The 25,353-nt window shown below is 39.6% G+C and overlaps 1 protein-coding gene and 1 long non-coding RNA gene across 8 annotated transcripts in view; both read left to right on the plus strand.

Moving 5' to 3' along the window:
- Window positions 1–25,353, plus strand: part of LOC105491350 (nuclear factor of activated T cells 5) — a 141,735-nt gene that overhangs the window by 31,626 nt on the left and 84,756 nt on the right. The gene's annotated exons all lie outside the window — the stretch shown is intronic.
- On the plus strand, window positions 15–20,761 carry LOC139359905 (uncharacterized). Its single transcript, XR_011616551.1, has 2 exons — window positions 15–542; window positions 695–20,761. It is a non-coding gene; the product is annotated as an uncharacterized lncRNA (long non-coding RNA).

The raw sequence follows: 25,353 nt of genomic DNA on the forward strand, positions 1-25,353 counted from the left end.
TGGGAGACTAAACCAGTTTAGTCTTTTCACATTCTTCTGCCCGCTTTTATTCTGGCTGTGCTGGCAGCTGATTAGATTGTACCCACTCAGATTGAGGGTAGGTCTGCCTTTCCCAGTCCACTGACTCAAATGTTAATCTCCTTTGGCAGCACCTTCACAGACACACCCAGGAACAATACTTTGCATCCTTCAATCAAGTTGACACTCAATATTAACCATCACAACTGTTAATAAATAGAACAATAAAGCAACATACTATAATAAAAGTTATGTGAATGTGGTCTCTCAAAATAGCTTACTGTTCTGTATTCTCCCTTCGTATAATGATGTAAGATGATAGAATGCCGATGTGATGATACTAAGTGAGGTGAATCACATAGGCATTGTGACACAGCGTTAGGCTACTATTGACCTTCTGTATTCCCAAGTCTGTGTCAGTCATTTCAGGGGATCCCTTGTCGAAATCTTCCTTTAGGCTCATGGGTTTCTGGTGCAACATGTTGCTGTCAGTGAAGGGAAAGGGGGTAGCTATGAAAGATTCGGTAAACCATGTTTTCTGTTCATGTCTTTCACCTACAAATTTAATGCCTTTTAAATCTTAACTAAGCACTTATCTTGCTCTGGCTGTAAGTTTTGCCGTTTGAGGTGTGGCAGCAAAACTAGCATGAATAATTTCTTTTTCATTCTTTCACAGTTTTACAGATAGAAGACTCATTCTTCCCATAGATCTTAGCAGCCTCAGCATACGATTTTTTTCTTTCCTTATTAAGAAGTTTCACCTTTTCACTTAAATGAAGCTTCACTTTGGCATATCCAAATTGCCAAATGTCACTACTCTTCCACTTTGGGGCCATTGTTAAGTAAAATAAGGGTTACTTGAATACAAACACTGTGATACTTTGACAGTTAATCTGGTAATCCATATGGTTACTAAGTGACTAAAGATAGATAGTGTGTGTAGCATGGATACACTGGATAAAGGGATGATTCTTGTCCTGGTTGGGATGGAGCTAGACTCGCAGGTCAACAGAAAATTTCATCATGCTACTTAGAATGGTGTTGTATTTAAAATGTATAAGTTATTTAAATTGGAATTTTTCATTTAATATTTTCTGACCTTGGTTGACCATGGGTAACTGAAACCATGGAAAGCAAAACCATGGGTAATGGAGGACTACTGTATTTACCAAATGTGTTGATTGCATTTTGAGAAAAATTACTTGTAACTTTAATGGGCTGACTTAATATGTTATGATAACAGGATGATTTAGATTATAAGAGACTGGGCAGGTAGATATTACACTAGTCTTGTACTTTGCTCATAATTTTATAGAGCACTTTGATGTATATTACTTCATTTAATCTTTTTGACATCTGAGAGATATACATTCTCATAGATAATAAAACCCAAACTTCCAGATGATTAAGAGACTTGCCCAATTTGACACTGTTAGTCATTAGAAGAGCTAGTCTCAAGAAAAAAGGGGTGGGTGCAGTGACTCACACCTGTAACCTGAGCACTTTGGGAGGCCAAGGCGGGTGGATCACGAGGTCAGGAGTTCAAGACTCTGCTGGCCAACATAGTGAAACCCCATCTCTACTAAAAATACAAAAATTAGCCGGGTGTGGTGGCACGTGCCTGTAATTGCAGCTACTCAGGAGGCTGAAGCAGGAGAATTGCTTGAACCTGGGAGGCAGAGGTTGCAGTAAGCCGAGATGGTGCCATTGCACTCCAGCCTGGGCGACAGAGTGAGACTGTCTCAAAAAAAAAGAAAAGAAAAAAGAAAAAGTATTCTGACTTCAATCCATTTTTTTTCTCTAACTGCAGCCAAGATAATTTATTTACTGAGTATTTTCAGCTATAATGGTAAAAGACATAAATGTGATTTCTTCTCTAATTGAGCTTACTTCATAGTCCAGGAGTCAGACTAGTAAATAATCAATTAAAAACAATGTGTTAGGTGCTCTGAAAGGGAAAGTATAGTTTGATGAGGTGGGAAATAGAGGAGTGCCTATGTGCCCGGGGATCAGGAAGGGCTTTTGATAGGAGATGAACTTGCTTTCAAAATCAGTCCTGAAGTCATAAAAATTAGTCAGGTAAAGATTAAAGGGCTATGTTGGAGGAAGAGTGTTCCAGGCAGAGGAGAGAATACCATGTTAGAAGTTTTGGAGGTAAACGAGAGCTTGGTGTATTGAAGAACTGAAAGAAATTCAGTGTGGCTGGATTTTAGAGCTAGAGAAGAGGGAAGGGGAGGGAAAAGGAGGGAAAGGAAGCAGCTATGAAAGATTTGGTAAACCAAAAGCTGGATATGATAAGGTCCTAAATTAGTGACAACTGGGAAAAGAAAAAGAGTACTGCAGGTAGCACAGACTAAATAAATGTGTTAGAAATATTTTAGCCAACAAGTTATATTTGATACGGTTATTATATATATATGTGTATATATATGTATATATAGTGATTTTCTTGCACAGTAAAGGGCACGTTATCCTAAAAGTTGAAAGTAGGTTAACAGTGCACTGTTCATCATGGTGAACTCTGGATATCAGTTTTGACTATCATTTTCTTTTGCTGTCATTCCTAGTCTGATAATGAGTTCAGTTTGGGATATGTTGAAATTGAGCTGCTTATGGGATATTGAACACCTGCTATGTAACAAGCACTAAGCTATATGCTGGGGCTACAAAAAGTAAAGAAAATAAAGTCCTTTTCCTCACCAGTTCATATTCTGGTGGTTGGAAACAGACATTAAACAAATGATTATAAAAATGTCAGGGTGGGCTGGGCATGATGGCTCACGCCTGTAATCCCAGCACTTTGGGAGGCCGAGGTGGGTGGGTCACCTGAGGTCAGGAGCTCGAGACCAGCCTGGCCAACATGGTGAAACCCTGTCTCTACTAAAAATACAAAAATTAGCCACACGCAATGGTGTACGCCTGTAATCCCAGCTGCTTGGGAGGCTGAGGCAGGAGAATCACTTGAACCTGTGAGGTACAGGTTGCAGTGAGCCAAGATGGTGCCACTGTACTCCAGTCTGGGCTCTGGGTGACAGAGTGAGAATCTGTCTCAAAAAAAAAAAAAAAAAAAAAAAAGTCAGGGTATGGGAATTGGCAAGTCCATAGAAACAGAAAGTAAATTAGTGGTTGCCAGGGATTCAAGGAATGGGGGTGGAGAATGACTGCTAATGGGGATGGCTTTTCTTTTTTGAGGTGATGAAAATGTTCTGGAATTAGGTAGTAGTAATGACTACACAACTTTGGGCTATACTAGAACCCACTGAATCGTGTACTTTAAAAGGGTGGAACTTTATGTTATGTGAATTATATCTCAAAAAATGTTGGGAGTTGGCCAGGCGCAGTGGCTCACACCTGCAGTGCCAGCACTTTGGGAGGCCAAGGCGGGAGGATCACCTGAGGTCAGGAGTTCGAGACCAGCCTGGCCAATATGGTGAAACCCTGTCTCTACTAAAAATACAAAAAACTAGCCAGGCGTGGTGGCGTGTGCCTGTAATCCCGGTGGCACGTGCCTGTAATCCCAGCTGCTTGGGAGGCTGAGGCAGGAGAATTGCTTGAACCCAGGAGGTGAATATTGCAGTGAGCCAAGATGGTGCCACTGCACTCCAGCCTGGGTGACCGAGCGAGACTCAGTCTCAAAAAGAATTTAAAAATTGGGAGTGAAAAAAATAAAGCAAGGTTTGGAGGGATAAGAAAATGATGGGGGCACTATTTTGTAGAGCATGATCATAGTGATTTTTGAGTCTAATTTGAACAGACACCTAAAGGAATCGAAAGGGTAAGCAATGGAGATATATGTGGAAAGAGTTTTCCAGGTGGAGGAAAGGCGAGTACAAAGACATCGAGGCTGTGAAAGTGCTTGGCGTGTTCAAGAAGTAGTAATAAAGGCAGTATACCTGGAGCAGAGTGGAAAAGCAGAAGAGTTGTAGAAGAGAGAGGGAGAGAGATATTAAAGTGCTAGATCATGTAAGGACTTTGGGTTTTATGCTGAGATGGGTGCTGAGGAGCGATGCCATCTGCATTACGTTTTTAATGAATACTGGCTACAGTGTAGATAATAAAGTGTAAGAATGAAAAAGGAAATCAATTAGGAGGCAATTGAAGTAGTTCAGGTGAGATGATTAGATCAGGATTGTAGTAGTGGAGGTTGTTAAGAAGTGGCGGAATTCTAGATTAGAAAAGTGAGAAAGAAAAAGACAGGATTCATTTCTCTGGGAAAAAAACAAGGTATTTCAGGTACATGAAGAGAGGAGTGGACTAAAGAGAAGCCAACAAAGGAAGAAAATAAACAGGAATTCCTGAAAGCAGGAGTAGTCAATTGTGTCAGTAATTGGAAATAAATCAATTAGGAGTTTATTGATAACTGAGCAATTTGAATGGAGAGTGGTTGGAACAGAAGCCAAGTAGTAGTTGGCTGAGCAATAAATGTGAATAGAGGAAGTGGAGGCAGCTAGGAAGACAACTATAGTACTAAGTAAGAATAGTTGGGAGGGGAAGAAGAGAGTGGAAACTAGAAATGCATATATAAGAATAGGAATCTTGTGGAATGAGGGAGTTGAAAGGACAGGAATTATTAGTAGAGGAAAGTTTTGGAGGAACAATGAAGAAAAAGGGATCTAGTACATATGGTTGCTTCTTTTCTTGAGCCCGGAGAGGTAAGGATAATTTTTATCTGGGAAAGGAAGTATGAGAAATTTATGTCCTATAAATTTGCTGTGGAGAAATAGACAGTCATTTGCCAAGAATGATAGATACAGGATAGTAGCCTTAAGAGAATCATCATGAGGAATTGGGGAGTAAAGCTGATGAGGAATACTTTGGAAAAAAAAAAAAAAAGGCTCCTGAGCTACTTTGAGGAAGATCTTGAATTCGTAGTGGCACTGGTCCACAATTTTGATTTTTCTCTGAAAACTTAGAAGCTGTGGTACAGGAATATTGAAGATGAGTGCTTAGGGTCATTCAGGATTGGGTATGATTAACAGGATGAATATGATAGAAAAATAATAGGGATGGGATAAAGGAATTCTTCAAGACATATCTCAGGCTTCGTCTTTTCCTTGAAGTGTCCCCCATTGGTCTTTTCTCTTTTAATTTTGTACTTTTCTCTGCTATTGCTGCCTTATGTTTAGTCCATTAGAATTTACGCACACACATACACATACACACACACACTCTTAAGCACTTAAATTTTTTTTAAATATGGAAAACCACAAAACAAGGACAAATCACATGCAGTCCTGCCATATCTAGGTATGACCACTGTTAATATGTTGGTGATTATTCTTTCAGACATCTGTATATATTTATACATATCTACTTATTTATACATTTCTGCATAAGTGGGATTATACATCTGTTTTATTTGCCTACTGTTATTAAATATATATATAATTTGTGATGGCTGCAAAATATTACATGGTAATTTATTTATTTGTTTATTTTTGAGACAGAGTCTCTCTCTGTTGCCCAGGCTGGAGTGCAGTGGCGCAATCACGGCTAACTGTAGCCTTGACCTCCTGGGCTCAAGTGATTCTCCAGCCTAGGCCTCTCAAGTGCCTGGGACTATAGGTGTGCACCACCATGCTCGGCTACTATTTTTTAAAAAAATTTTTGTAGAGGCCGGGCACGGTGGCTCACGCCTGTAATCCCAGCACTTTGGGAGGCCGAGGCGGGCGGATCATGAGGTCAGGAGATCGAGACCATCCTGGCTAACATAGTGAAACCCTGTCTCTACTAAAAATACAAAAAAAAAATCAGACAGGTGTTGTGGTGGATGCCTGTAGTCCTAGCTACTCAGGAGGCTGAGGCAGGAGAATGGAGTGAACCTGGGAGGCGGAGCTTGCAGTGAGTCGAGATCGCACCACTGCACTCCAGCTTGGGCAACAGAGCGAGCCTCCGTCTCAAAAAAAAAAAAAAAAAAAAATTTTTTTGTAGAGACCAGATCTTGCTATGTTGCCAGGGCCGGTCTCAGACTCCTGGGTTCAAGTGATCCTCTTGCCTCAGCCTCCCAAAGTTCTAGGATTACAGGTGTGAGCTACCATGCCAACCAACGTGGTTTAAATAACAAAATTTAATTAGCCAATCCTTTGGTGATGGACTATTATTTCATTTTATTTTTTAACTGTTATAAGTCATTGTAATGAACATAGTACAAATGATTTCCCCCTGTACTAGTATGAGTACTGTTCTAAATACTTAAATTTGTCTTTTATTTCTAAATTTCTTCTGCTGTCATGTTTCAAGGTGAATCCTTCAGACTTGCATTCTTTTAGCTTTCTCTTGAGAATGGATCCAAATGATTAAGACTGCCTGCATATTATTAGATAAGACCACCCCCAAACCATCTTGTAATCTATAGTGTTGAGGTTAAGTGCATAGGCTTTGGAGTCAGAACAGATTGGATTCAAATCTTTGCTCTGCTACTTCATTTAGTTGCATAGCTTTAAACTTCAGTTTTCCAGTCTATTAAATAAAGAACATTGAAAGCATAAGGCTTTTTTTCATTGGGAGAATTCTATAACTGAGATGAAATAATCATTATTTAAAATTTTTCTAGCTAATTGAAATCCTTCATGCTACAGTTTAATGTTATTTTCCTTGTCTAGATTAAGGGAAAGTAGATAAATCTTGGTTATTATATTTTTAATTATTTTTATTTTATTTATTTATTTATTTTGAGATGGAGTTTCACTCTTGTTGCCCAGGCTGGAGTGCAACAGCATGATCTCGGCTCATTGCAACCTCCGCCTCCTGGGTTCAAACGATTCTCCTGTCTCAGCCTCCTGAGTAGCTGGGATTACAGGCATGCACCACCATGCCTGGCTAATTTTTTGTGTTTTAGTAGAGATGAGGTTTCTCCATGTTGGTCAGGCTGGTCTCGAACTCCCAACCTCAGGTGATCTGCCACTTCAGCCTCCTAAAGTGCTGGGATTACAGGTGTGAGCCACCATGCCCAGACTGTGTGTGTGTGTGTGTGTGTGTGTGTGTGTGCTCTCACTCTCAAAATCTATGAGAAAAGATTTTCCAGCCCAGGCTGGAGTGCAGTGGCACGATCTTGGCTCACTGCAGCCTCAACCTACTGGGCTTAAGCAATCCCACCTCAGCCTCCCAAGTAGTTGGGACTACAGGCGTGCAACACCATGCTCAGCTCATTTTTTTGTTTTTTTGTTTTTTTTAGTAGAGATGAGGTTTTGCCACATTGCCCAGGTTAGTCTTGAACTCCTGAGCTCAAGCAATCCACCCACCTCAGCCTCACAAAGTGCTGGGATTATAGGCATGCACCACTGCCCCTGGCCTTGGTTAACTTTTGTTTAACAAACCTTCATAAATGAAATCCTATGTTCCTATTATAAATCATGTTTATGTATTAAATAAATATGTATTATTATAAATCATGTTACATGTATTCAAAGAATATTTAATGATAGAAGAAAATATTCATGATTGTATGTTATATTTTTTAAAGAAACATATAAAATTATAATCCTAGTTTTATTTTTTAATAAAACAGGCCCATAGAAAATAGACTAAAATGTTAGAATGGTGATCTATGGGAATTGAGATTTGAAGTGACTTTTTATTTTCTTTCTTATACTTTTAAAAAATTTCAGAATTTTTATGATATATCCCCTTTATATCTCCCTTAAATCCTTTATACATCCTTTTTGTCCATCACTTTTGTAACCTAAATAAAGTGTGCCAATATTAAAATAGGAGTCTTCAGATAGTAGAACATTATAACTGAAACTTTTATGATTCTCTTAATTTTTTCTCATAGATTTTAATTTGCAGTGTTTATATTTATGGCAGCCCTCTAAATCTTCTTCAGGTGTTTCATTTATATCATGCATTGTTGGAGTTAAAATAGAACATATTAGCCAGGCACGGTGTTTCATGCCTGTAATCTCAGCACTTTGGGAGGTGGGCAGATCACTTAAACTCAGGAGTTTGAGACTAGCCTGGGCAATAAAGTAAGACCCTGTCTCTAAAAAAAAAAAAAAAAATACAAAAATTAGCCCGGCATGATCGTGTATACCTATGGTCCCAGCTACTCAGGAGGCTGAGGTGGGATGATGGCTTGAGCCTGAGAGGCAGAGGTTGCAGTGAGCTGAGATTACACCACTGCACTCTAGCCTGGGCGCCAGAGTCTGACCCTATCTCAAAACAAACAAACAAAAAACACCATAGAACATATTTCTGTATTGAGGTCTGATTCTGTGATGTGTGTATAGTTCTAGGATTATCATTTCCTTTGTATATATACTAAATTTAAAAACTTGAGATTTGAACAATTTCCTTGTCAGTATTATCATATGCAGCAGCTTTTGGTGGTGGAGAGACCTAACAGTTAAAATTTTCCAACAACATTAATTTTTAGCTATATTATACTTAATTATATAATTAATTTTAGTAGCTAATATTTGTTTTAATTCTTTCTAATAGCCTAGGTCAGTGGATTCTTGGATTATTGCATTTAATCCTCAGAACAACCATATAAAGTCTAGATAGCCTCATTACTCCTATTTTACAGAGAGGAAAACAGACCAAAAGTAACTTGTCCAGGGGCACATAGTAGCAAGCAGCAGAGCTGGGATTTAAATGGAGGCAATTTGGTACCAGGACCACGTGCACACACAGACTCTGTGCTTCCTACTATAATAAATTTGTTTCTCTTGATTGGGTGAAGTTTGCTGAAATAATGTATATTTAAAGGATCTAGCACTGCACTTCGTACCTTGTAGATGCTCAATTGAATTTTCTTTTGTAATGGGTAGAGTGATCCCATTGAATTAGGTGGCATATTCCACCTGGTGGTCAAATAAGGAATTCTTATATAGGTAAACTCGGGTCTGGGGTTTGTTGTACAGATAGATTATTTCATCATCAAGGTACTAAGCCTAGTATTCAATAGTTATTTTTTCCTGACCCTCTCCCTCCTACCCTCTACCCCCAAGTAGGCCCCAGTGTCTGTTCCCCTCTTTGTGTCCATGAGTAGGGGTTCTTTTTAAAAAATTTTTTATTGTGATGAACTGCACAATAAATCAATCATTTTAAAGAAAATCCTGTTGTGCAACCACTACCTCTATCTAGCTATCTGGTTCAAAGCCATTTTTGTCATTCCCAGAAGAAAAATCCTGTGTCCATCTTCATCCTCCTGTGCCCGCCATGAGCCCAACTTATGGCATCCACCAATCTGTGTTCTGTTGCTATGGATTTGCCTATTCTGGATTTATATGTGACCTCTTATGTTTGGCTTCTTTCCCTTAGTATAATATTTTTGAGATTTATCCACCTTGTAGCATGTACTTCATTTATTCTTGTGGGGGAGTACTGTTCCATTCTATGGATACCACGATTTGTGTTACCCATTCATCCACTGATGGACATTTGTGTTTTTTCTACCTTTTGGCCATTGTTAATAGTGTTGCTGTTCATATGCTATAGCGTGTGTGTGCATGTATTTGTTTGACTACCAACTTTTAATTATTTTAAGTATAAGAAGTTTTTTTTAAAGGAAAATGGCCTTTATTGGATATTTAAAAATTCTATAAAAACATTAAAAAAGAAAATGGAGGCCGAGCGCGGTGGCTGATGCCTGTAATCCCAACACTTTGGGAGGCCAAGACAGGTGGATCACTTGAGTTCAGGAGTTTAAGATCTGCTTGGCCAACATGGTGAAACCCCATCTCTACTAAAAGTACAAAAATTAGCTAGGCATGGTGGTGGGCACTTGTAATTCTAGCTACTTGGGGGCTGAGGTAGGAGAATCACTTGAATCCAGGAGGCAGATGTTGCAGTGAGCTGAGATCGCACCACTGCACCCTAGCCAGGGCAACAGAGCAAGACTGTCTCAAAAAAAAAAAAAATAGAAAAGTAGTATACAGTAAAGAGTACTACTGTACATATTTGTATCATAGCATCTTGCAGGGAGCATGACTTGGCGCTTGGTAAATGTTTGTTAAATTGAATTTTTGGTTTTTGAGAAACTTCTTTCTAATTCTGATTTTGCTATTAACTATCTGGTTTTGGACAAATCCTCAGTTTCTGGGCCCCAGTTTTTAAATCTATAAAGAAATAGACTAAACTCTTTAAGAGTCCTGTAAGTTCTGTGAAAGTCTATTCCCTTTTTTCTTTTAATAGGAAATGTTTTGGTGCTATATCCTTTTACCCTCTGGAAAATAGGTACTTACCAGCTTTTGGCTGTTGTAGGCAGTTCTTTCTCATTAAATTTGCCTCTGGAAAGGGCTGTATGATCAAGAAAGTTGGGACCACTCACTGTTCTTGTCTTTAACCTCTTACAAGGTTTCTTCAGGAAAGACTTATTTTTTATCTTCCCATCTTCCCCTTCCATATCTTGCAAACCCTAGTAGAGAGATTGAAAAACTCAAGTGCCTATAGGGCACAGACAGCATAATATCCATTAGAGAAATTGGCTGAACGGTACTTTAAGTAACTAGAGAGTACACTAAAGGAGGCAGTTCCAGTTTTTCTTGTGGATTTAGTATTGCCGGATCCTGTGATTCAAGAGAAACCAAAGGTCTGAGATTTTTATGTAAAATCTGTTTTTTAAATGTTGGTAATTAATTTTAAATGTTTTTTTTTTTAAACTGTGCAGGCGAAACAGAACACTTCTGAAGTCCAGGTATATACTATAGGAAGTACAAGACTTGTAGAAAGGAAAACTGGATGGGTATGGTGGCTCACGGGTGTAATCCCAGCACTTTGGGAGGCCGAGGCAGGTGGGTTGCTTGATGCTAGGAGTTCAAAACCAGCCTGGCCAACATAACGAAACGTCATCCCTACTAAAAATACAAAAAATTCGCTGGGCGTGGTGGTGCGCCTGTAATTCCAGTTGTTCAGGAGGCTGAGGCGTGAGAATTGCTTGAACTGGGGAGGCAGAGGTTGCAGTGAGCTGAGATGGCGCCGTTGTACTCCAGCTTGGGTGATAGAAGGAGACTGTCTCAGAACAACAACAATAATGAAAGGAAAGCTGTGTATTTTTTTTTTTTTTTTGGAGATGGAGTCTCACTCTGTCGCCCAGGCTGGAGTGCAGTGGCCGGATCTCAGCTCACTGCAAGCTCCACCTCCTGGGTTTACGCCATTCTCCTGCCTCAGCCTCCCGAGTAGCTGGCACTACAGGCACCCGCCACCTTGCCCAGCTAGTTTTTTTTTGTATTTTTTTAGTAGAGATGGAGTTTCATCGTGTTAGCCAGGATGGTCTTGATCTCCTGACCTCGTGATCCGCCCGTCTCGGCCTCCCAAAGTGCTGGGATTACAGGCTTGAGCCACCGTGCCCTGCCAAAGCTGTACATTTTGAAGTGAAATCAGAATCATCTTGAAATGGGCATGAGGTATTCATCAGATTGCGTTTGGAATAAAAGAAATAATGCCCGTGGAATATCTCAGTAACACTTCCTCATTGCTAACCCTTTCGAGGGCAGAAATTATAGCTTTTATCTATATTAGTAGCTCCAATTAATATATTAATAATAGTTCTAGGTGTGTTCTACCCATTGTTGCTAGTGCTTACAACTCTACAAGGTAGATAGGTATTACCACTGTATTATAAATGAGACAGCCAAGGCTTGCTGTGTTAAGTAACTTGTCCAAGGTCACACAAAAAATAAGTGATACATTTATGGTGAAACCTCAGTTCTGACTAACTTCGTTCTTTCATTATGACATGCTACCTACCTCTTATTTATTATAAACAATATTGGTATACTGACACAAGGATCAGATGCTTTGTATAATGATTGTAGACTTTTCCAAGGAAATTTGTAACTTTCTTCTTTTTACTTTATCCCCTTTAATGCAAAAAAAGAGAGATTACAATAACACTTGAAATGCCTCCTAATTATCTGTTATGTATAGTCATGATTGTGACTTTCTGATCAAGCCAAATGAAAATTTATATGCTTTTGTTTAACAATGATATTGACAACCTTTAATACTAGAACCTTTATCCCCTGAGTCTTAACCCCTTAATTCTTCCATATGTTGTAATTAGCTCTTTAAAGATAAATAGGTGTAGAAGGATTTCTTACACACCTCTTAAGCATCTGCTTATAGAGCATAGCCACTGGCAAATGGAAACAACTGAATTCTCTTCTAGAGCACATTTGAATCCATCTCACTAAAGCTTCTCAACTTGTGACTTCTGAAAAATGTGTTTTGGTCTTCTCATTTTCTATTTTCTTTTTCTCTCATGTAGTGGAAGAGATTCTCAATCAGTTTTCTAAGATACTTTCAATTTCCTGACTTGATTCTGTGACATACTTTTTCTATTTTCCACTCTCTCTTTTCATTACTCCCTTTCATGTGTTTGTTTTCCTCCTATCAGCAGTAGTCAAACTGCTTTTAACTATGATTTCTGAAAAAGTACTTCTGCATTTGATATAATTTCATAAGGGCCCTGGTGCTTCAAAAGAAATTAGAAAACTAAATCCTTATGGTAGTATAATCCTATAAGAGTGTACTAGAAAAACTACTTTATTGGCTGGGCGCAGTGGCTCACGCCTGTAATTCCAGCACTTTGGGAGGCCAAGGCGGGCAGATCACTTCAGGTCAGGGGTTCGAGACCAGGCTGGCCAACATGGCAAAACCCTGTCTCTACCAAAAATTATAAAAAACTAGCCGGGTGTTGTGGCACACGCCTGTAATCTCAGCCTCTCGAGAGAGGCTGAGGCAGGAGAATCCCTTGAACCCGGGAGCTGGAGGTTGCAGTGAGCCAAGATCGAACCACTGCACTCCAGCCTGGGAGACAGAGCCAGACTCCATCTCAAAAAGAAAAGAAAAGAAAAACTACTTTATTATACAATTGGTAAGCTTGTGCTAGTACATTACTAGATCTGATCCAAACGGCACTTTTTAATTACTCAGGACCCTGGTTTCCTGTCTCTTGTCTTTAAGTATCCCCATTTTCTGTATTGTACAACTTATTTTTATTCTCTAAGTGTGTGTATGTGTGTGTGTGTAAGTGTGTAACCTTATCCCAGCTAGATTTTCAGTTCTTTGAGGGCAGGAACTACTACATCTTTAATTTCTTTTAAATCTCTTTGCACCTAAAGGATACACTTGTGTGTGTACAGAGTATTTTGTGCTTTTACAAAATTAAGACTAATTTTTTAAGCCTCAGAGGGCTTAACCCAGCATGTTACATAAGGCACATACACTGTTTATTGAATATTAAATTAAGTAACCTGAAAATTCTTCAAATCTATTGAAGGTTGTCAAGTAGAAATAGTAATGTTAATTCTTAATCCTCCCTGAGCAAAGAACATGTTGAAATGGGTTAAAATTATAATAGAATAACTTCTGCTTCCAGCCAAGGTAGATTAACTAGAAGACTAGGTTTACCTCTTGCCCAAAACAACTAAAAAGCCAGATAAAATATATAAAACAATGATTTTCTTTATATGTAACATCAGGCGATGAAGAACGGTGGTCCCTGAGAGAGAAGACAAATGAGATGACGCCTACAGTTTCCCTGGCTTACTGCCAGGAGAAAGTTCCTGGGCTGTGGTACAGAAAGGGGGAACCAAAGCAGAGCCCAGCGGTCTTCTTAAGTCAAAGTGGTAGAGATAGGAGTCTGGGAAAGCCCAGATGGCCAGGGTTCTCAATGCAGAGTACTAGAAAGGAGAGGTACACTCAGAGAGAACTCTGGAGATCTGTAGAGGATCTCCTTAGAGTATCTAGTTGAGTGGTAATGATTGTATGCATGTGGGGAACTACTCAAGGATGGGGGAGTGGGCTGGGGACAAGAGGGGGGACGGACTGCCTGAGAGGATTAGAGGGAACAGTTTCCAGAGCTCACAAAGGATTGGATATGATGTCTTTTTGCAACAGCCTGAGTAGAAAATCTCTTATTTTCAGGGGCATTGGGTAGTGTTGAAGGGTCTTGCCTCATTAGTGGAGAAAAATTAGCCCTGGACTAAACACACTGTAGTTCTTGACAATGAAAGCTTAAAAGCAAAAACCAAGGCCGGGCGCGGTGGCTCATGCCTGTGATCCCAGCACTTTGAGAGCCTGAGGCGGGCGGATAACCAGACCAGCCTGGCCAACGTGGTGAAACCCTGTCTCTATTAAAAAATACAAAAAAATTAGCTGGGCGCGGTGGCGGGCGCCTGTAATCCCAGCTACTCAGGAGACTGAGGCAGGAGAATGGCGTGAACCCAGGAGGCGGAGGTTGCAGTGAGCTGAGATTGCGCCACTGCACTCCAGCCTGGGCAACAGAGTGAGACTGTCTCAAAAAAAGAAAAGAAAAAAAAGAAAATACCAAAAGGATCAAGCTGTTTCCAAGTAACTTAACCATATCCTGAAACAAAGCTCAAGAATATTTATAGGAGTACTAAAATATTCAGCACACAACAGGGTAAAATTCTCAATATCTGGTATCCAATAAAAAAATCACCAGTCATGGAAACACTTAATGAGGAGAAAATTCAATAAATCAAAACTGATCCAAAAATAGATTGTGGCTTTTTTTTTTTTTTTTTTGGTCTGCACCCGTATCCTGTCTAATTTCTTTTATATAAAATTCAAAAACAGGCAAAACTATAGTCTGTGATAAAAGCTAGAAGATCAGTCACTTCTGGAAGAGGTGAAGCATGTGGAGGGATGCTTAATCAGCTTGGTGGTGGGTATGTTATGGGTATGTTCACTTTGTAAAATTCTGCAAGCTCAAGACTTAAGAATTGTACTATACGTATATGTCATGCTTTAATAAAAAGTTAAAACTGGCTGGGTGCAGTGGCTCACGGCTGTAATCTCAGCTCTTTGGGAGACTGAAGCGGGGGGATCACTTGAGCCCAGGAGTCTGAGGTTGCGGTAAGCCATGATCACACTACTGTACTTCAGCTTGGACAACAGAGCCAAGACTTAGTCATTTTTAAAAAAGAAAAAAAAACTAATAAAAAAGAATTCTGAAATTATGACCTATAAGATTAATAATAATTATCCATTTTTGTTTATGTATACTTTATGTCAAAGCACTTTTCACAAATACCAATGTTATGATTGTGCATATAAAATACTTTCTAAACTTTAAGTCATGATACTTCAGTTATTTATTTTTAGAACAATTTTCAATTTTCTAGAGCTGTTTCTCTGTTTCTATTTATGGACCATGTTGTGGCACAAAGGACTGCACAAGCTACCTTTTCATTTGCTATTGTAAAATAACAATTGAAAATCATTATCACAATTCATTTTTTAAAAAATTGCCTTGTGGCTAGGCACAGTGGCTCACACCTGTAATCCCATCACTTTGGGAGCTTAAGCAGTGGATCACTTGAGCCCCGGCCTTTTAGAACAGCCTGGGCAACATGGTGAAACCCAGTCTCTACAAAATAATACAAAAATTAGCTAGTCGTGGTGGCATGTGCCTGTAGTCCCAGCTACTTGGGAGGCTGAGTTGGGAGGATTGCTTGAGTCTAAGAGGTTGAGGCTGCAGAGAGCCGTGATTATGCCAGTGGGCAACAGAGTGAGACCCTGTCTCTAAAAAAAATAAAAATAAAAAATTAATGCCTTTTCCATCAGTAAACTGACCTCTGGTTAATATAACACAATCAAGGTATTCTTTTTTGGTAAGAAACAATGTATTAAACTTTTATAGAATAAATATTATTTGTACTAAAGAATAGCCAGGCGGATGATCTGGAGGGCTACCATACACTATCAGTGAATCAGTTTTACTCATTGTGAATCTGGTCTTTGCCTGTAAGGGGTAATTCTAGATAATTTCTCTCAGGCTCCAATAACAGGAGCTCTGCTAATTTGTTTCACTATTTTAGGTATATTCAAGTCTACATGTATCCAATCTAAGTATATTGAAAATTATCTACCATCATGTGAAATAGTAGTTGTCATTTTAGTCAGGAAAAAGATATAACAATTATTTCCCCTTTTTGTTATGTAAACATAATTTTTTTTCCTCAAGGTTTAAGAATTTAGGTAATCTGGCTGGACGTGGTGACTCACGCCTGTAATCCCAGCACTTTGGGAGGCCGAGACGGGCGGATCATGAGGTCAGGAGATCCAGAACATCCTGGCTAACACAGTGAAACCCTGTCTCTACTAAAAATACAAAAAATTAGCTAGACGTGGTGGCAGGCACCTGTAGTCCCAGCTACTCGGGAGGCTGAGGCAGGACAATGGTGTCAACCCAGGAGGCAGACCGTGCAGTGAGCCAAGATTGCGCCACTGCACTTGAGCCTGGGAGACAGAGCAAGACTCCGCCTCAAAAAAAAAAAAAAAAAAAGTCTGCAGAAGAAGTTGGTTCAGCTCTTGGTTGCTGTTCTTTCCTAGACTCTTAAGAAAAAATAAATTAACTAGCAATGCTTAAAGAGGTGGTAAACACAAGCCAATCCATTTTCATTCCAGCTGAATTTCATGCTTCAGAGTAATGGCTGTTAGCCAGAATCACTTGTGAAGCTTTATACACCTATACATTCTGTGATCTTATTCCCTGTAAACACTTATTCAGTAGTTGGTCTGTGATGAAATCCCAAGCATCTTCATTGAGGTTAAAAAAATATATATACATATTTCTACATGAAATTCTGGTATTCCCTATTGAAAACCAGTCTTAAGTTAGAGGCATTCTGCAGTTGTATGGGGAGTAAGGGAAACAAAGTTAAAATGGAAAAAATTAAGAGGCAGAAGTAATGAATTTGGTCATTTGTTTATTGTCACTCATCGTAGACACTTATTTTTGATCTCTGTAAACATCAGCTTGTATCTCAAAGTATGAGGTCTGAATACTTGCTTATGGGTGATAATCTTTGTGTAGAACACAAAAGACAAAGTGGGGCCAGGTGCAGTAGCTCACACCTATAATACCAGCACTTTGAGAAGCCAAGGTGGTAGAATCGCTTGAGCCCAGGAATTCAAGACCAGCCTGGACAACATGGTGAGACCCTGTCTCTACTAAAAAAAAAAAAAAAAAAAAAGAAAAAAAAAAAGAAAGTATTAGCTGGACATGGTGGCATGAGCCTGTAGGCCCAGCATACTTGGGACATTGAAGTGTAAGGATCACTTGAGCCTGGGAGGTCGAGGCTGCAATGAGCCATGATTGTGCCACTGCACTCCATCTGGACAACAGAGTGAGACGAGAAGAGAGAGAGAGACAGATAGACAAGACAGAGCAAGTGCCTTGTTGATTTCTTCAGTTTTGGCTCAAAGAAGGGAAAAAATTTGTGTGTATAAATAGAAAAAAAGAAAACTAACTTTTTAAGGCTTTAAAAATAACTGAAAGTGAAGACCCTGATTTATGAAAAGTGTTTTTTGTTAATCAGAAAATTGGTGATTTAGATGGTAATGGGGTAGAAGTTGGAAGATAGGATGTGAGTGGACAGAGTATTTGGATTAAAAAACATAGGTAACATTTTTAGTTCAGGTAGTAGGCTATTCTGGTAATGACAGGAAAACAAGATGGGTTTTTTTGGTTTTTGTTTGTCTAATATTTTTGTTTTTCCTTTCTAAGATTATGGTATAAAAACAGGAATTTATGTTTTAGAATTGTTTGGGTAGAATCACTTAAGGTAGATGATTTGCTTATTCATTCATTTGTTTATTAAGCACATTATTGAAATGCCCATTATGTGCCAGGCACAATAATACAGTAAGTAAAATAGATGGCATTCCTAACCTCAGTGTTACTTTAATTGCATAGACGGGAATGCTGGGGAAAGAATTTATCTTTCAGCCAGCTATTCTCCTGCCTGGGACCCAGCTTTAACTAGTCTTGGCTCTACAAAGCAAGTCGTAACCTAATTGGAACATTATTTCTTCTCTGTAAAAACTGAGGGTTACACCAAATACTTTCACCACTTCTACCTCTAAAATTCTATGCTTTTAATGTGAATTTTAGATTAATTTAGATTAGATTAAACCCTTAAAACTACGTTCATTACATTCATACCATTCTTGCATTGCCCTCTGTATTATAATTTCTTCTCTCCTACTACCTTTTTTCCCTCATAGCTCATGTGTCTTGATACAGTTTTGATTGGCTATTTATGTGCTTTCAGTCAACCTCACTGGACTGAAAGCTTTCTGGGAACAGACTCGCGTTTCTGTGTACATGTGATTTACTGTGTTTGTACCTACGCACATGAAATGAACAAATGGTGACAAAATTAGTTTTTTCTTATTTTTGAAGATGCTGTTGATCTTACCTTGTGAATTTAATATTAGACTGTTTTTTCAAGATCAAAAACAATAATATATGTAAAATAATATAAATTGTAATTCTGCTTGTTTCTTTTCATTGATAGATTATTATGTATGTTTACAAGGACATGATTAGTTTAGAGAGGAATGATTATTAAATATATGGTTATATAATATGGTTAGCTGTTAATAGCCATGGAACAGATCTCTATTCAGTATTGGTTTTATAAGCACTCAGCAAAATTCTGTTTTAAGTATGTGTTCTAAATTTTAAAATGAACGTATGTTGACATTTTTCTATTGCTTACATTCCAGAAATGAGCTTATTTTACTGGTAACAATTAAATGTGAGTTTAGTAAGGGTAGAAAAATGGGAGGAAACTGGAGTCTCCTTTTCTCTTTAACAGATGTCTTCCTCTGTTTGTCAGCCATAAGAAAATGCTTTAGGCAAGGTAATTTATAAACAATAGAAATGCATTGCTGACAGTCTGGAGTCTGAAGTCTGGAGAGTCCAAGATGAAGGCAACAACAGATTCTGTGTCTGCTGAGGGTTTGCTCTCTGCTTTGAAGATGATGCCTTCTTCACTGTGTACCCATGTGGTGAAAGGGCCAAGGCAGCGTCCTTCAATCTCTTTTACAAGGGCACTCATTCCATTTTGGGAGGGCAGAGCCCTCATGACTTACTTCCTAAAAGGCCTCATCTCTTAACACTATTACATTGGGTTTTAGATTCCAACATGAATTTTGGCAGGACACTAACACTTAGACTGTAGCACCAGACAAGCCAGCAGTCACTGTAATATAAGTCCCTTAGAATGGAAGGTCCATGAAGACAGATTTTTGTCTGTTTTGTTGTTGATGTATCCCCAGAACCTGAAAGAGTGCCTGATGTACATCAGGCAGTCCATAAATATTTATTGAGTGAATGGCTACATGAACAAATGAATGAGAATATTTACTAAGCTGTGCTTCATTTTATAGCAGGTACAATGTTGTTTCTTCACCACTGATATATTCATTTATTCTTTTATTTATTAGCAGTGTTTCTGAAATAATACTAAAATTAGAAGTTTTATTGAAGCTTGCTTTGCAACTTAGAATTATTACCCAGTAACTTTCCTTAATATTTTGATAACCTCATCAAGAAACACTGAGTATCTCTTCTAAGTAGAGTACTGCCGAACCTTAGAGAAGACATGACATAGCTTTGGTCCATGAAGGGTTTTCAACCCATTTGGAGAAGTAGGAAATAGATATAAAGTGATTTGTAACAACCTGAGGGGTGTCAAAGAAATGGTACATGTAGGAAATTAATGTTATATTCAAGTGAAAATTTGATATTGTTTATGTGTATTATTCAACTTTTTAAAAATTTGCATTAAAATATGGAAAGGAAGCATAAGTATACCATTGTTTTAATAGTTATCTTTGATGAGATCATGGGCAAGTTGAATTTTTATTTCTTACATGTATTTTTAAAAGCAAGCAATAACTCTAAATAAATTAATCTAGGCCAGGAACAGTGGTTCATGACTATAATCCCAGCACTTTGGGAGATTGAGGCAGGAGGACCACTTGAGTCCAAGAATTCGAGACCAGACTGGACAACAAAAGGAGACCCTGTCTCTACAAAGCACATACACACAGACACACACACACACACAGACACACACACACACACACACACACACACACCCCAAAAACTAGCTAGGCATAGTGGCATACACCTGTGGTCCCAGCTACTCGGGAAGCTGAGGTAGGAGGATCAGTTTAGGCCCGGGAGCTTGAGACTGCCGTGAGCTGTGATCGTGCCACTACACTCCAGTTTGGGTGACAGGGCGAAATCCTGTCTCAAAACAAAACAAAACAAAAATTCTAGTTCTAGGACAGATTTGGTATAAAAAACAAAAGTAAAGCAGGCTTAAAGCAGGATATGTGTTTAGTAACCTCAATTGCTAGACCTCTCTCCTGTTTATGTATTCACTTGGATGTCCCATAGGCATCCAAATTCATCATTTAAAACTGAATTCTCCTCTTTCCAGGTTTACTCTTAGCTCCTATATTCTCTATCACGGGAAATGGCACCATCTTTTATCAATTTTCCCAAGCCAGAGTTCCTATGTGCTACTTGGAACTCTCTTTTTTTCCCTCTCCCTTCCCCTCTGTAGCCAGTCACCCAATTTAGTTCATCCATTTAAACAGCTTTAAATTCATAGCCTATTGACTATTTTCACTGCCACTTCCTTTGTTCAGGATTTCATTATTTCTTTTTTTTTTTTTTTTGAGACGGAGTCTTGCTCTGTCACCCAGGCTGGAGTGCAGTGGCCAGATCTCAGCTCACTGCAAGCTCCGCCTCCCGGGTTTACGCCATTCTCCTGCCTCAGCCTCCCGAGTAGCTGGGACTACAGGCGCCCGCCACCTCGCCCGGCTATTTTTTTTTTTGTATTTTTTAGTAGAGACGGGGTTTCACCGTGTTAGCCGGGATCGTCTCTCGCTCTCCTGACCTCGTGATCCGCCCATCTCGGCCTCCCAAAGTGCTGGGATTACAGGCTTGAGCCACCGCGCCCGGCCAGGATTTCATTATTTCTTACTTGGGCTATTGGAAAAACATTCTTACTCATCTCCATCTGTAGGACCTAATCTATTCTCTGTATTCCTGGTAGGATGATCTTCCTCAAATATATGTTTGAGTTTCATTTCTTTGCTTAAAACCCTCAAAGTCTCCCTGTGTGCTGAGGGATAAAACTGCTTAGCATGATACATAAGCCCTGTCATAATCTGGCCTCACCCTGCCTTTAGTAGTTTCATCTCATGTTACTGCTTGTAACTTCCATGTTCTGAGTAACTGAGTTACTTAAAAAACTGAGATGAAAATACTCTTTTTGTTCAGATTTGCTTTTATAGTTTCTCCTTCCTTTTCCCAAATCTGTCTGCTAAATAGCCATTTCAGTATTCAAGATTGACTTCAGGTGTACATCCTCTGTGCTGCCTTCTCAGACCCTCCACAGATAACATTAAAGGTTCCTTCTCCAGTTGTGTAACACTGCATACTTTATTAAAGCACATACGGCATTATTTTAAACTTGACTCATTTTATTGTCTCTAGACTGTGAACTGCTTAATAAGGGTGATTTTCTTTTGTATTGTGTCTCTAGATGAGTGCAGGTGCTAAATAAATGTTGAATGAATGTTTCATTACTGCTCTGTCAGGCTGAAGGTGATAGTGAAGAGGAGCTGGCATAGACAAAAATACTTAGCCCCTGTGAGTGTGGCAAATAAGGTGTCAAACAAGTAATTATATGACCAAGAGAAGACTCATGGTATATGGTGTAACCAAGATTCTGTTGCCTTTTTCAACCAAAATATTTATTTTATTTTTTTTTAACAGAAAGCATAGCAAAAGTGAGAGGGAGAACAAGGTAGATTGGTCTTTTCTCTCTTTTCTTTCTTTTCTTCTTTTTCTTTTTTCTTTTTTTTTTTTTCTTTTGAGACAAGATCTTGCTCTGTCAGCCTAGAATGTAGTGGCACAATCACAGCTCATCACAGCCTTGACATCCTGGGCTCAAGCAATCCTTCTGCTCGGCCTCCCAAAGTGCTGCAATTATAGGCATAAGCCACCAGGCTCGGCCCTGGATTGGTTTTTGATTGCCAGATATCTAAAAATGAAGACATGAAATAAGTTTGTTTAGTCTGATAGATTCATTTCTTTGCAAATTGAGATCTTATAATGTGTAACTACAGTTACATAGCTGAATTTTTTGATTCCTTAGTAATTAATAAATTCCTAATGAACCGTATGCCTGTATGCACTTTTTGGAACCATCTTGAACTTACAAAAGAGTTGTGAATATAGTGCAAATAATTTATTTCTTTTTTTCTGAATCACTTGAGAATAAGTTGCTGACATGGTTCCTCATTGCCTCCCAATACTTTTGTGTTTCTAACAAATAAGAATATTCCCTTACATAACCACAATATAGCTACCAAAATAAACATCAATACATTTTTTTTTTCACCTAGTCCTCAGATCCTATTTGGGGTTTTGCAAATTGTCCCAATAATTTCCTGTATAGCAAAAGGATCCAGTTTAGAATTGTATGTCCATTTAGTTGTCATATCTCTTTAGTTTCTTTCAGTCTGAAATCATTCCTTGGTGTTTCCTGGGCTTTTATGGTTTTCTTTTTCTTTTCCTTTTCTTTTCTTTTCTTTTTTTTTTTTGAGACAGAATCTTGCTCTGTTACCCAGGCTGGAGTGCAGTGGTACGATCTTGGCTTACTGCAGCCTCCTCCTCCCACCACTCCCAGCTAAATTTTTTTTTTTTTTTTTTTTTTTTGAGATGGAGTCTCACTGTTGCTCAGGCTGGAGTGCAGTGCCGCGACCTCGGCTCACTGCAACCTCCTCCTCCTGGATTCAAGAGATTCTTCTGCCTCAGCCTCCCGAGTAGCTGGGATTACAGGCATGTGCCACCATACCCAGCTAATTTTTATATTTTAGTAGAGATGGGGTTTCACCGTGTTGGCCAGGCCGCTCTTGAACTCCCCACCTCAGGTGATCCGCCCACCTTGGCCTCCCAAAGTGCTAGAATTACAGACGTGAGCCACCGCACCCGACCCATGCTGTCTTTTGTGTCCTTTTGATATGCTGCCATAATTCTTTGAGTACTTTCTTACCTTTAGTAAAACAAGACATTGCAGGTTCATCTTCTATTTTGCCTGTCCTAGCCCTGATACTACCTGTTTCTCTGAAAAGCTCTGGTTACTTTTGGGGTGCTGCTTCTCCTAGGACCTTTCAGAGGACAGAAGCTAGGGAATATATGTATATTTATATATCTGTGTACACACACACACACATATACACACATTTATGCCTATATTTTTCTATCCATACATATTGACTAAGGAGTTCACATCAGTACCTCCGGTTGCAATGCAATACTGTAGGGTTCCTTCTTCTTTTCTCCCTATGTTTGTAACTCATTGTTTGACAAACATGATTTCCTTTCATCTTATTGAGAAACTTGATTTCCTTTCATATTATTATGTTTACTTATTTGATCAATCTCCTGTTGTAACCAATCTCCCATTGCTACTGCCTCCCACTTTCTGGCACATTAATACCCTAATTACCCAACTTGGCCTCTCATAGCTTGCCTCCTACATGGATGTTCTTGACACTTGGGGCTGTCCTGCTCACCTGTGAACCCTTCCAGTCTACTTGGTTTCTTACTCCCCACTTTGGGCAGCCCTACTAGGTAGGTAGCCTCCTATCTTGCTCATCCTGCTAGGATTTTGAATCCTGCCTAAAACTGCCCTTTGCTCCTGCTCCCTCAACCCCTGTAGATGTCTTCCGTACCCCATTTGAACTCCAACACCCCATTCCGGGCTGCCCATCTATGGAAATGCCCTCTTTAGTCAGTCTTCTACTTTCCCACCTTAGGCAACCCTTCTACACAGATGCCCTCCTTATTCGGCTCAGGCTCCAAGGCCTCACGTGCCCTCCTCACCCTGTGTGGATTGTAACTCCCCGTGCTGGGCTTCCCCTCTCTTGCCCGGTGGGCACACTGTTTATACCTGCTGGGTAACATCTGATACCCAACCTCAGGCAATCCTTCTGTGTGGACATCCTCATTACTACTTAGGTTCTGATACCCTCTGTTGGTTGCCCCTTGCTTGGATACCCTCCTCACCCTTCTCTGGCTCTGACATTTTATCCTGGGCTCTCCCTGCTAACTCCACAGAGACCCTTCTCATTCTACTCAAGCTTTTACTCCTTGGGCTAGGCTGTCCATCCATATGGAGATTTGCGTTCTGCTTGGGTTCCAACCTCCCACCCTAGACAGACCCCCTGTGCATCAGCCTTCTTTCTTGTGTGGATGCTGTCCTCATCCCATTTCCTTGGGCACCAACATTCCAACTTGAGCCATTCTCCTCTGCACAGATATTAATATATTCTTCACCCCGCTTAGGCTCTGACACCACACACTAGGCTATCTTATATAGATACTTTCTTCATGTTGCTCAGACTCTGCATCTGGAATAGCTATTGCCCCTCTCATCCACTCATTTATGTCCTCCTCACCCTGCTTAAGCTCTGAAATCCCTTCCCAGGTCTCCCCCTCTTCTCTATAGGTATCCTTCCCCCTCCCTGCTAGGCTTCTGATACCCTCCTCTGAGCCCTCCTTATTCCTCTTGGACTCCATCTGAGTCCAAAGTTCTTAAAACACTATTGAAAAGGTACTCTTGTAAGATATCTAAAAATTATAAGTAAACCATAAATGTTTTACTCAGTGATGTATGGATCCTTGATAACTTGAGAGTTTTGTTCTTTCTAGGATAGACTCGAGTAATTTCTTCAGAAAATAACAAAGAAATTTAAAATGTAGATAATCAGAAGAGTTAGGTGACTGGTATATTCCATTCTGTCTTTCATGCTAAGAGGTTATTTAGAAAACAATTTTCTTTTTTTTTTTTTTTTGAGACAGGGCCTTGCTCTGTCACCCAGGCTGCAGTATAGTGGCACAATCATGGCTCACTGCAGCCTTGACCTCCTGGACTCAAGCAGTCCTCCCACTTCAGCCTCCCGAGTAGTTGGAACTACAGGCTTGCACCACCTCACCTGGCTAATTTTTGTATTTTTTGTAAAGACAGGGTCTTGCTGTGTTGCCTAGGCTGGTCTCAAAACTCCTGGGCTCAAGTAATCTTCCCACCTTGGCCTCCCAAATGCCTGGATTACAGGCATGAGCCACTTTGCCTGGCTGAACATAATTTTAAAGTTTTTAAGTGAAAAATAATACCTAGTAGAAAAAAATGTATGGTATACTATATTAAATTGTCTGTGGAAGGCCGGGCATGGTGACTCATGCCTATAATCCCAGCACTTTGGGAGGCCAAGGCGGGCGGATCACCTGAGGTTGGGAGTTCGAGACCACCCTGACCAACGTGGAGAAACCCTGTCTCTACTACAAATACAAAATCAGCCAGGTGTGGTGGCACATGCCTGTAATCCCAGCTATTTGGGAGCCTGAGGCAAGAGAATTGCTTGAACCTGGGAGGCAGAGGTTGCGGTGAACTGAGATCACACCATTGCACTCCAGCCTGGACAACAAGAGCAAAACTCTGTCTCAAAAAAAAAAAAAAAAAAAAAAAAAAAAGTCTGTAGAACTCA

The sequence above is a fragment of the Macaca nemestrina genome, chromosome 18 (assembly GCF_043159975.1).
Source record: "Macaca nemestrina isolate mMacNem1 chromosome 18, mMacNem.hap1, whole genome shotgun sequence".
NCBI classification, from domain to species: Eukaryota; Metazoa; Chordata; class Mammalia; order Primates; family Cercopithecidae; genus Macaca; species Macaca nemestrina.